Here is a 12,495-nt window from a genome sequence, read left to right on the forward strand (position 1 = left end):
GCCCAGTGTATTGTGAGGATTAATCAGTTAATGTTTGTAAAACACTTTGAAGGTGAATAGCATATATATACACTAGGATTTATCCTGACAGATGGTCAAAAGTACATCAGTTTTACAGAGTTTAATTTGAAGGCCTATTTTAAAAAAATGCTGTTTGGTAGAAGCATTTGTTCTCTTTACTGTCCACAAATACCAGATGATTTATTTTAAATGGCTTTGTGTAGGAGAATCATAGGATAGCAGTCACTAATCTTGATGTGAATATTCTAAGACAGGAAATGTTAACTTTCATAGAGTTTATGAGCCAAAGGCCACTGCCCTATTGCAGTGTAAAATACGCTACCAGATCTGTACCCTCTTCACACTCATAGCAGTATCACATTATCTTTTCAAAGATGTGGAAGCTTTTATCTAATGCAAAGCTGTGGAGAACTGTGTTGATCATCAGTGAATGAAAGGCCTCTACTAAACCTTGTTTCCACATCCTTCCTTTTGCAGTTCAACCCTTATATAGATCCTTGAGTATATACTTGTTTTGCCATCCTTTGGAATATTCCACTGCAATTCATAAAGCAAGCTGTCAAGGCTTTGATAAAAGTAATAATTAATGACTAATGATTTATGATAAACTCCACCCTGTGATATTTAACTGCAAAGATTGTTCTTAATGTAAGACTTACTTGGTCCTCTATTATTTGGCTTAGCCATGCTGATCTATTTTGCATTAAAAAACCAGGGTCATACTTATATGTCAATTGTGATTTATAGAGTAATTCAGACAGATAAATTAGGAGAAATACAGCCAGGATTTTCCAGATTGAATTTGCTAAATATATTTATGCTTAACTGCTAGAACTGCTATAACAAGAAGAATTTTAATGAAATAAAGTAAGTTTAAAGAGAATTGGGATAACTCCCACAATCTGCAAAATATTAGATTAACTATTAAACATTAAAACAAATTTTCTCAAGGATGAATAAAGGTTTTACTTACTGATACAAAAAATGAAAATGATAAAATCTGATAACTGAATTAATTTTTTCTCCAGAATATCTGTTGTCAAGTATAGCCCTTGGATGGAGTTGTCAACACTGGTCATTTGGGGCAATTTATCTGTTAAATGTGATTCTTTTTCTGCTTCCAAATGGGCTACAAACCGATTGTAGTGGTGGGGGCAACTTTCTTCCAAATTTGTCCTTATTTGGAAATGCTTGGTATGTACATTTCAGGAACTGCTAACTACAACTTTAGCTTTGAATGAAACCTGTCTAGAATTCAGTAGTCACTTTCTTAAACCATACAGTATGAAATATGATCTGTGCTCCTTGACTGGTTTTCCTAACCTTTGTAAACGGAAGTGGTGCCTGAAGAAACTATTGAGGTGTTTGATCTCCCAGGAAAGCACTGTAAAAAAGAAAGAGAGAGAGCAGGAGATAAACAGATCTAGGATATTGTAGGACACCAAGTTTCTCTTCTATCAGTATAGAGTTGATAGCCACCTACTAGACAACAGTCTGGCTGCAGGACAAAATGCCTGTTACTATTTAGAGAGTCCCTGAATGCTGATCCCATTGCCTCAGTATCAAGTCATACTGCAGACACCATCTATTGTTCCTTGGGACTGAACTGTATTTCTTCAGGCAAGACAAATTTCTATGGCATGATCACCCAGTTCTCCCTCTCCACCTCACTGCTGTTCTAGTGAGAGATCAGGCAAGTTGTTTTCTAAAAAAATCACTGCCTTCACAGAGAGAATATTAAATGTACTGTGATTTAATAACATGAATTCCAGCCGTAAGTTTCTCTGACCAGACTTTCATATTCGTAACAAAGCACCTTTTAATTATTCCTGTCTGCCTGCACCTTCTTAGTTCTGACTTCTGGTATCTCTTTTTGCCCTAAGTGGTTAGCCAAAAACGTAGGACCATGTAGCTTTTTTTTTTCTGGTAGTAGGAAAAATAGATGACAGGGTCTAGGATCTTCAATGCAATCCTATTTATTTACAAAGAATGTACAAAGTCCCATTTCCCTGACCACAGCAGGAATCAAACAACAAGAAAGAGTGTCTCTCTTTGAACTTTGAAGACCTTTCCCAGTCAGTATTTACTCTCGAAGTGCACTTAGCTTTCCACAAGCCACATTCCCCATAATTGTTCTGATTGTCTTGGGCTTTTTTGCCCCTCCTTCTGGTGTATTTCCCTGCTTTTCTCAAGTAGAGACATGCGCACAACTTCATCAATCAATATTCCAGCCCCTGCATCCTATCTTTGTCTTTGGGAAATCCCTCCGGCAGCATTGGCTTTGCTTCCAGTGGAGTAAACTAAGGCAAAACTGGACTAATACAATTGTGAATCCTTCCAATCGTTGCTTAGTTTCCAAGTCTCCTTCATCCATGTGAATTAGATGCTGTCCAATTTTTATCATTTTCTAGTGCTGTAAGTAGCTTTGTATTTCCGACTAAAAGCAAATAAAGGAGAGAACTGTACAACAGGCAGGTTAGATGATGAAAACTGGAATTGTCTGGGAGACTCCTCAAAAGCGGATGTAGAAAATATATTCTGAGGTTCATTTTTCTTTCAACTAAGCTAACTCCACTGATTTCAGGGGGGTTACTTCTGCTCAGTGCCAAAGTTAATGAAAGCAAAATCATTCCCCTCATGCTAGTCTCCCCAAATATGGGGAAAGTGGGTTCTCAGTTTTTCCTGTATTTCACCAGCCCTCAAGTCATCTGACTTTTTCTTCTCCAATACTTAGATTTGTTTGAACCCTTAAGCTTTTGGTATGATGATGAGGTACTTTTTTTCCTAAAGGCGGCAGCCATGTGGCATGCTTTGTCTTTTTGCAGTCTTATTGCTGACTGTCTCAGTTGTTTTGATAAGTACCATCTTTCCCATCCTTGTTTTTCCTTTTCTCCTGAGCTCTCTCCCTTCCATGATGTGTTTCCATTCCGTTATATCAGCTGTTACATTCAGGCACTTGTGCTCATCAACAAACAGCAAGGTGTAGGCATCAGAACATGAAATCCAACCAAGTCATGTCTTCATGGCTGATAAAATGCATCTCTCTGCTCATCCCACGCATCGGCAGAAGCATCCTGCTCAGTGGCAATGAGCTCTGAATGCTGCCATTTGGACACTTGAGCAAGTATTCTTTCATAGACCGGATTTCAGCCAGCCTCTCTGGCAGCTGCTTAGTTATCTGAATCTCTGGACCATTCTTCAACTGATAAGCATATATGACACTGTAGTTAGGTTATTTCAAACCACTTCTCTGGACACGGTCCATTTTCAAATTACAGGCCAGTTGTTGGGCTCCTCAGGCAGGCTGATGCTTCTGTTTGGAGCTTCCTTGAGATGACTTTTTTCAGATGACAGTTGAGCAGTACCTCACATAGGTGTACAGTACTGAAAACTTATAGCCACTAGTCATCAACTTAAATAGAACTTCACTAGTCAACATGTTGGACTGAATTTTGTTCACTCAAGCAACAGTATAACTCTATTGATTTCAGTAGAATTACTCCAAGTTTAGCTGGTTCTTCATGTGTCTGTTGGGTGAAATCTTGGCCCAAATTAAGTCTCCACTCTGCTCTTACAGTTGTGCAAGGGGACAAAAACATTCCTGTATTGTCCTCAGTGGATGCGTCTACACATGATACTTTACTGTGCAGTAGAGCTAATTACTGCATAGTAACCTTGACTGTCTGCACATGCTGACCCTTCCTGAACAGTAATTTCCTCTACTTGGCAGTGTGTAGACAGTCAACTGGAAGCAATTTTGCTCCCAGTCAGCCAGGCAGCAAGCAGTGGGAGATTGCTCCCTACCCCCAAGAGCTGCCTGCTGCCAGGGTGGGCTCTGCCACTGAAGCCTGGGCGGGGACAATTTCCCTATGCCAGGGAGCTCCCAGCCTGTGCTCCATGATCGCTGAGCAGAGACTGGGCGCTTGTTTCTGGGACTGGCTGGGAACTGTCCCAGTCAGGGGCAGCTGGCAGGCCCCTGCCCCTACTGAGCAATCAAAGGAACAGGATTTGGAAAGAGCTTTGGGGGAGGGGGAGGTCCCAGCTAGCAGTGAGTCCCCAGCTGGACAGGGATTCCTGGGTTCCCCACCCAGCCAGGGGCTTGCTGCTAGCTGCCCAACTGACAGATGGGGGCAGGGGGCTGGGATCTGCCCCTCCCCTGCAGCTCTTTCCAAGCCCCCTTCCCCTGATTGGGGAGCCAGGTCCAGGAGCTCCCTGCTGGCAGGGGGACATTGTCCCTACCTCAGCTCCACCACTGGAGCCTACCCTGGCAGCAGGAAGCTCCCTGGGGCAGGGAGCAATCTCCCAGCCCCTGCCACAAGACAGCTGTCTCCTGGCCACATGCTCCCTGCCAGCCCCTAGACTAGTACCCAGTAAGAGCCTACAGCTCCCCCTGCCTACTGCAGGGGGCCAGTGCAGGGCCGGAGGAGGTGGGAATAGACTGGTGCCAGGAGCAGCAAACCTACTCCTGTATCCCTGTACATGTAGATGCCTGCCCAGGGTGAGTTTACTCTAGAGTAATTTATTCTAGAGGAAACCCACCCCACAGCATTTGCACACATAGATGCGCCCAGTGTGAAAATTTATCAGTTAGTATAGGGCCAGTTATATTTGACCCATTTTGGATTCCCCACTATATGGGGTCATGGCGCTGTGTTTTATTAGGGATTCCCCAGTCCATGTAGCCACACAAAGGGATGATGCAGAACTAGACTCCATAGTGAAGAATGTTGCACAGTTCCTTTATGTCTCCTCTGTCCAGCTACTCCCAGCATTTACTAGGTGTAACAAAGGATTTAGGCTATTATACTAAAATTCCCCTGAATTATTCTTCTGGTTTGACCATTTACTGGAGCTGCTGTTATCTAGCATGGAAACTCTTTATCCTCATGCTTCAGTTTGACATCTTGCCCACGGTGTTTCTGTAGGAATCATCTGTTTTAATTAAAAAACAAAAAAAACAGGAGCTTGTGCTGGAGCATCCTTGAAATCTCATATGCACACCCTGATAATTCTCAGCAATAAAAAAATAAAAAAAATAATCAATCAATCAGCTTGGTCCCAGAAAGCATTAGCAGTCCTCAAGGAAATCCATCTTACATGTGATTTAGAATTAGTTGCCTGACATGTGAAGGGAGGAAATAAATCCACACAAGACAACAGGAGAGTCTTTATATTTCAATCCCATTTTTTTCCAGTATATCTTTTACGCTTAACCCCACCAGAAAGAATCATGTCTTTGCTTCCCAGCATCAGCAGACAATTAAGAAGTTCAACACTGGGTTCAATGCATGCAAAATGCTCCTTTTTTAGCTGTCACAACAGAACATTACAACCTTAGACTTGAAAAAGAGAAACTTAAATGTGTGTTCCTATATGTATGTGTATATGTACAGCTCCATTGAAGTTAAGGGGCCTACATCAATATGTATATATCTAAATAACTATATACATACTTATGCTAACATATATGTATATGGTATACATAAGTGTATAGATTTATATGTAAATATATATTTCTTCTGGTGCTGGTTGTTCTGCTGTCATGTTAAAAGCAAAAACAGCCAACAGATTTAGTCTGTGTTCTGTGTCAAGACACAAGCAATTCAAAAAAAGGTAGGAAGAGAGTGTTCATAATCATTCATATTAAGTGGTTTGATGCACTGCATATTGCAGATTGTTTGTGATCCTGAACGATGCCAGCTGTGTTGTAATTAACATGGAGTGCCTGGCACAGAAGTGTGGTGGCTTGTTCTTAGAAATTGTTGCTTTTGTCTCCTGAGATAGAATAGGCGAACAGTTACTGGACTTTTGTTCTTTCGTAAAGTCTCATTATTAGGCTGCTTTGTTACAGGTTTTCCAACCATTTCAAAGCAATCTTAATAAGGAATAAAAAGGGAGAGAGAGAACAACTGAAGGCTTTCTCTGAAATATAAAGAAGTTGAAAGATTTATTTTCCTTCTTCAAAACTATTTACAAATCAAAACTCTTGGGATTTTTTTTTTTAGCCAGCTGGTGAGACTGGAAATAGGAATAAGCTGTTACTTGATAAAGATGTGATAGTGAAGTGGTTTCTGATTATTTTCTGAGGATGCAGATAATGGACTCTTCTATACAAAGAGGACTAAGAATAAATTACAAAACTGATCTGGAAAGGATGAAGATACTTAATTATTTGCAGTAATTGGTCACATCTCAAGAACAGGAGGCTTGATTCAAAGGTGATGCAATTCAGCATAGCTCTACTGAAGTTAAGGGGCCTACATCAATTTATACTAGCTAAGGATCTGGCCTTTGATAACTGTAGAAGTCACAGCTCTTATAAAGACTTGACTAAAGTCGGGTAACATATACAAGGAGAAGGGGAAAATCTATTTCCATCTGATTGGAGAATCATGTTGTTATTCCAAATCAAAACTATTCACTAAACAGTCTCCTGGGTCTTTTTCAGGATGAAAGATTTACAGAGCTCCCCTCTGACCTAAAAAGTACGATGTACAGCCAAAAAGATCTCAATTTTGCAGCTGTTTATTTTTCAGCAGTGTACAATGCATTTTCCAAAAGCTGTATCCTAGGAGTACCTGCACAGCCACATCTGCTATGTGACTGCCAAGTTTCTCTCTCACATTTATTTTCAAGAACATATTTGTATGTTTCCACTAAGTGAGAGCAATTCAGAACAAATTCCTTTTGAGTCTTTACATTTCAATCTGTATCTCCTTGCAAGGCAGAAAGAATGACACAAAAGTCCTGGAAAATTCTTCGGGAAAGGGATTGTTTGAGGGACAGTTTCTTAGATGTTGGGAAGGTGGGGAAATAGGAACTGGGAAAAATGGGGACTAGAAACTAGAACAGATTAAATTATATAATATAAGCAAGGCTGCTGAGGCCAGAAAAAAAAGATGGAGCGAGCTGAATTTATGCAGCCAATGAATTTGCAGCCACAACTGGTTAGCACAATGAGATTTACAGCACATAGGAAAAGGATTCACAATTTATTCTTGCTCATTCTAAAGAAATGCAGCAGTTCCACAGACTTTTCAAAGATAGTTTGAGTGTACACAGAAGTAACTCTTAAATGTAAAAACCCAAAGGTCCTCAGCCCTACCTTAACCTCGTGTTCCATTCTGTGTAATTTGAAATGATATTTTAATTGACTCCAGCTCATATCGTGACGGTCACAGATGGGTGCTATTGAAAACAATTAGTAATTAATCTACAGAAGCTCAAGGGGGGGGGAGCATTATATATTCAAATAAAGTGATGGGATTTTCAATCCCTGGAACCATAACTACATATTTAACAGTAGGAGACATTCACCCTGTTTCTCCTGTGGATAAATGCTCATCACACCAACTGGAACATGTACATTCACAGCGTAGGCAAGCCAAAGGATGCCATGATGTACTTGGAAAGAGAAGCTGTTTTTCAGCTCGATCAGGATTTCTACTTTTAAAAGATTTCAAAGGATAAGGCTCTCTACCAACTCATATTTGGATTTCAGCACACGCTGAATCTCCTTAAGGAAAATTCTCCATAAAGAAAATACAGACATCAAAAGTGCAATTATAGCTCCAAAGAAATCCATGAGAGGATCAGGGTTAGTCCCTCAGTGCCTGCTTTGTCATTTGATACTGCAAAAAAAGAAAAAAAGTAGGGATCAGTACTTTAGGAAATGTGGGTCTCCCAATAACATTGTTAACTAGGGGTGTGAGAAGCAGGCCCTATTCTATACAGATTTGGCCTGAATCAGGGACAGTGATTCAATTTGTTGGTTCAGATCACTGTCCTTGATTTGATTCATAGAGATTAAAGGGTCCTCTCATCCAGTTCAGATTTAGTGGTTCGGCCACTGAATCGGGCTGAATTTCTGCTGAATCAAATCAGAGGACTGAAGCTTTGCACAGCCCTATTGTTAATATTACCAGTGATTGTAGGGGCTCAATGTGAGACATCTGAAAAACCTCTCATCAAGGCCCTGAAAACTATGTTGCCAGTGACAAAAATCAGAGTTCAGACTGCTATATGGATAGGCCAAGGGGTGTCTTTACACATGCTCTGGGTGGAAAGGGAGGCACTTTAATTAGAGTGGCTCTCAGGAGTCACTCTAATTAAAGTGCTCACAGCATCTCATATATTCAGCATCTCATGCTTCAAAATGGCAGTGGGGGCATTTTAGCTCAAGTTCATTCAACAAACTTTAGTTAAAATGCCCCCATCACCATTTTGAAGTGTGGGGGCATGGAATGCACCAAATGCCAAGACTGCTAATTAGCATAGTTCAGCAGTTTGCATGAACTGAATCTGCTGTGGTGCATTGTGATTACAGTGCATCACAGCAGGTGTCCCGCACATCTATAGGATGCACTTTTGAACCAAAACACCTTTGATGTGTTTTAGGTCAAAAGTGCACAGCCACCATTTTCTCAATGCTGATGTGCATTTCACCATTTATACAAATGCATGCGCCACCACACTGGGTGCTTTTAAAAGGAAACATATATACAAATGGCCCACATGCCCAGGTCCTGACGGTACAATAAACAGAAAAAAATGAAATCCGTGGGACTGAATTCTTCTCTCATTTCCACTGATATCAGTCTAGAGGAAGCTCACTGAGTAAAATGGAGTTGCTCCTTAAGGCTAAGTACAGAAAGTCAAAAAGCCTGAGGCTGAATCTATTCAATCTTTGCAGGTTAGTCTAAGTTGCATAGATTGAACCAATAAGCAAGTAAACAGACATTCACTTTTGATTTTGGAAATGCAGCTACATGCTTGCAGTGGCCCAGGTCACAAGCCAGGGGGCACAAGAGCACACCTCCCTGTTCAGCTGGATCAGACAGCTTAGGCCAAGGCAAGCCCGCCCACCCACCCTGTAAGGTGGGTTTTGCAGGGGAAGTACAAAGCATCCTGGGATGCTGGGGGACTGTGAGTTAACTTGAATCTGAAGGGATCTGGGACAGAAGTTCAATAAACCAATTTAACCTAAATCAGTTAGGTCTGATTTTACATCCATCCAGGTTTATCTTAAACTGGTTTCAGCCATCTTAAAAACAATTTATGTGCACTGATCTTTTGTTGTGTTACAGGTTTGAACCAGTTTCTGATCACTTACAGGTTTATGTGTAATTTCTATCCCTAGCCTAAGTGTGCTGTATTCACACACTTAGTCCCTACTGTTTTTACGCTTCCGATTGGAGCTATAGCAAAGTTTAAACTGTTGGGATTTTTTTCTGTTAAATGCTGAGGTGAGATATACTAGCTTACATAAATGAAAGCCTTCTCTAAGGCTCTTTTATTTTGTTCCAGTAAAGCACACTGTCTCTTATCAATTCTTGTTTTCGTACTGTCTTTCAGTGTAAAACTAGTACAATAATAAAACTGTTAGAACAGTGAGTTTCTGGTCATTAAATAGGGAAAGTTAGTGTCCTCAGTGAAAGTTAGGAGGAATTTATTTGGATTGGGCACTAGCCCAAAGGCATTTATTTACTCATCTGATAAACAAGCGAAACAGACCCCAGTAAAGGTGAAACTCCGGCCCAGCTGCATCATATTACCAGGAGGGATGTACACTGAGGGTATATTTCAGGTAAGAGAGAGAGAAAATCCTACCTTCAAACAGCAACATCAAAACAGGACATTCACTATAGTCCTTCCTGCTGTCCAGGAGAAAATGGCAATCATATTCAAATTGTGTGGATCCCCAGCTCTTGCCTTGCTTCCACATACAACCAGTGGTATACAGGAAGGCCCCACACAAAACTTCTGTGGAGGTGCTCTGCCGTTGCAAAGCAGACAGCAAGATTTGCTTTGTAGCAATATCAGGTACAGTGAAACTTTTTACTGTGAAACTGAAAATCACAAATTATTTTCGAGGAAGCATAGTAAGGATACTATAATTCTTGTTCCAGCAAATATCTTTTTATGGTGGAGCTGCTCTGTGTGGGAATAAAGATTTCGCTATAAGAGGTCATTACTGCATAATGAAATTGTGTTTCATTGTTTTCAGATTATCTGTAAGACTAATGTGTATAGATAATATCCAATTCAGCAATCTTCATATTTCTTATCTTTTCTCATTTTAAGTTATTGGAAAAGATGCATTCAGATACATGTGTTGCACCAAGGTCATGGAGTAATGACTTTGCTGTTACTTAATAGATATTCTGGAAAGTGAAAGAGAAAGAAAGTCACTTCCATAAAGTCTATCTCCTGGTTTCACTTGAGTAGTCTATATGAAATTCTCTTTTGGTTCCCCGTCTGACCCTGAAGAGATCAGAATGATTTCTGCTGTAGAAAAGACAGTAAAATAACAGGTTTAATTTCAAGAATAGGTGGTAGTATCCTCTCATAGCATTCAGAGTGAGGGAGACTAGCGCATACATATGTTTGCAAGTTAACCTATCTGTGGCATTTCTAGGGGTACATTTGCATTGAGCTCCAGGCTTGGATTACTGATAGTTAGCTGATTAAGAACTCGTCTTATGTTCCTAAATTGTAAACAATTAAGATATCAGATAAATATAGTAACCCCACTCCTTGCCTGAAAGGCACTTATAAGTTACTTTTGCAGTAGCTTGTTGAAGTCTATATCTATCACAAAGGATGTCTAGTATGATTTGGAAGAATTTGGGATACTCTAGCTGTTTGGAAAAGAATGAAAACAAAGCAGGGGTTTTTTCAGACTTTGATCATCTTTTGCTTGGAAAGATTCACAAGGACAGCTGGCATATTTAGCAAGGGCAGCTGGCATATTTAGCTTTCTTCTTGTCCTGTTAGTAACTCTGTACTAAATACCTGTCATCTTGTGAACATGCTATCAAAAGCACATATTACAGCTAGAGCTTTGACAAGCTAGTTTCTTTTATGCATATATTCAAATAAAGATAAGATTTCCATACTAGATAAGACTCTAGCTGGTTTCTTGGCCTTGACAGCAAACCATTCATGATGTTCCAGAAAAAGATAAAACTCTACATAATGCCCTTGTCTAACTAGCTTCATTGCAAGGACAAAATTTTTTCCTGACTCCTTTAGTGATCAGCTGAAATACTTCTTATCTTTACCCCTGCAATCATTTGTTTTAAAAAGCCAAATCTAGCCAACCTTAATGACATTGGTCCTTAAGGATATGTTGTAGTGATAAGGCCACAGGTTTGTCAGGTTTGCAAGAGTTGCCCAAAGGTTGTTCTTCCCAATTTGCTTTAAGCAGCTGCTATGCTGGGCAATTCATCCCTAAATAGTTATTAATCTTAATACTGATTCCATTTGTTGGGGAAGGCAGTTTGTACTCAAAAGCTAGTCTAACATCTCCTCCAGCTATATAGTCAATCCAATAAAAGTTATTATCCTGAAAACCTTTCCTCTTTTACTTGTCAAATCATTTCTGTTCCTTTTTGTAGCATGAAGTTTCTATTAAAAATGTTGAACAGTTGCTCACCGAGCCCTTGATGTACTCCCCTAGTGTAGTGGTAAGCTGCTACCAGGTCCCTTCTCAGCCTGTATATATATATGTGTGTGTGTGTGTGTGTGTGTGTGTGTGTGTGTGTGTGTGTGTGTGTGTATGCATATGCGTGTATATATACACATAATACATACTCTTATATAAATCTATAGATTTGCATATGTGCCCACACTTTTAATAAATTTTAGTAAATACATGTTATATTTACTTGAATCCAAGAAGAGGTGCCCCCCCCCAACAACAACAACATAGGGAATAAAAAAATCTTGTCTTGGATTCAAGTATTGGCTGGGGGCAGGTGGCAGCTCAACTCTGGCTTTCGCCATTGGCTTGGGACCAAAGTTGGAGCTCAACCACTGCCTACGCTGGGCTGGAATGGCTTGTCTGGCAGGGGAGGAAGTATGCAGCTGGAGGGGAGGAATGTGGGAGAGATTGTAGAGTGGGGGGAACCTGCAGCCTGCTCCCTGACTGCCAAACCCTATGCCTGTACCTGCTCCTCCCACACTCTGCCTCCCTCACCCCCTAACCCCCTCACCAGCTGCCCTCTCCCCCTACCTTCTGTTCTGGCTCCAGTCTCTCTAGCTTTTACCTGGCCCAACCAAGAGCTGTCGCTGCTTCTTTACCTGGCTGTGTTGACTGGTCCTGGGCCCTGGCTGCTGCTGTTAAAAAACTAGAACAGATCTGCAGCAGAAGGTAAGTGAGGGTTGGGCAGGGAGTAGGTGGGACAGCCATGGGGGCATAGGTGGCAGGGGGTAGGTCAGGGGGGCAGGCATAGGCACAGAGGGACCTGTGGCTGGGGAATGCATGGCAGAGGGCAGGTAAAGGGGGAATAAGGACTGGGTTGGGGCAAGAGATGAAGACAAAGGGAAGGAGATCCAGGGGTGGGGGTTGGGCCCCTCATCCTCCCCCCTCACTGCTCTTTCCTTGCCTTAGCAATGGGAGTGGGGGGTGGATGGGACAAATTTAATAAACTTCCCAGTAATTAGATTCAATATCACAGAAAATTATAACAA

The sequence above is a fragment of the Gavialis gangeticus genome, unplaced genomic scaffold, assembly GCF_001723915.1.
Source record: "Gavialis gangeticus isolate Ggan-Ray unplaced genomic scaffold, GavGan_comp1, whole genome shotgun sequence".
NCBI lineage: Eukaryota > Metazoa > Chordata > Crocodylia > Gavialidae > Gavialis > Gavialis gangeticus.